Source organism: Eurytemora carolleeae, unplaced genomic scaffold (assembly GCF_000591075.1).
Source record: "Eurytemora carolleeae unplaced genomic scaffold, Eaff_2.0 scaffold3708, whole genome shotgun sequence".
NCBI lineage: Eukaryota > Metazoa > Arthropoda > Copepoda > Calanoida > Temoridae > Eurytemora > Eurytemora carolleeae.
The window spans coordinates 1-1,126 of record NW_019399626.1 but is presented as its reverse complement, the minus strand read 5'-3'; the positions used below and the strand labels follow the sequence as shown (position 1 = coordinate 1,126).

General features: G+C 29.0%; 1 long non-coding RNA gene across 1 annotated transcript; it reads right to left on the bottom strand.

Annotated features, from left to right (window-relative positions):
* Positions 1-343: 343 nt before the first annotated feature.
* On the bottom strand, positions 344-804 carry LOC111717760 (uncharacterized). Its single transcript, XR_002768898.1, has 2 exons — positions 599-804; positions 344-401 (listed from the first exon to the last, which is right to left on the bottom strand). It is a non-coding gene; the product is annotated as an uncharacterized LOC111717760 (long non-coding RNA).
* Positions 805-1,126: the final 322 nt, after the last annotated feature.

Below are 1,126 nucleotides of genomic sequence, written 5' to 3'. Positions count from 1 at the left end.
TAAGCAAAGTTCGGTTTCTTCATTTTAAAATCAAACACGTTTTGGGCTGTAACGGCTTTGTTTGTTTTGTACTTTTCATTCAAAATATATATGCCTCGAAAAAAAAGCTTAAAAAATTATGTTTAATACAGTGAAACCCTTAATAACGAATACATCGAAAGAATTCATCATATGTCATATTTTTCACTTTCTGATAATGGAATGTTGCAGATATTTAGTTTATTAATTCAATGATTATATGGAACTCTTTAAAACTGTTCCCGCATATTAATGTCTATTTATTTATTTTCGCAAATACTGAAATGTACTTAATATAATATAAAACTGTTGAAATAAAACGTCACACTTTAGCACAGGACTTTATTCAGTAAATTTTAACATCGATGTAGAAAAGTTAAAACCTGCAAAAATACAATAAATTACATAGAAAGGATAAAAGAAAATTAATTGAATATGAAAAAGTTTGTTTAAATTGCATTGATACAACAAATGACAATGAAGGAATTTTCTTATTATTTTATTCTGGTTAAGTGGCATTATTTTTAAAGCAATTCAAAATAGGAAAGAATTTTAAATCAAAAATAATTAACTTATTTACATTAGCCGAAAAAAGCCATAAAAGTAGAGGTTTCTGGACATGTAGTCCAGTGTGAATGATGGCTTACATAATTCTGAAATATTGTAGGTTATAATCAAAAACAAATAATTTTAAAACATATTTAACTAACTAAGCAGTTCACTGTTCTGTTTGATAATGAGTGAATGAATGTTCACATGTGGATAGTTCCCACATGTTTTAAATGCCCATACCGTGGATGTTAAGTATACACCGGAAGGCCCAGGTAGTTAAGATTGGAGTAGGACGACCTTTGCTTTAATATTTTAACAAAAACTTATTGAAAAATTGTCAAGACGACATTTTGATAAATTCTTCCGATGTATTCGTTATTAAGGATTTCATTGTAGGACAAATTGTGATTGCAGGCCAAAGCTCTCTGAAATTTTGACAGAACCGTTAAATCGACGTGACCTATATCATAAGATAGACATATATCAAGCGTATACAAACATTATAGAACGTATTGAGACAGACAAAGTACGTCTTAAAGACGCCAGTTATATTGGG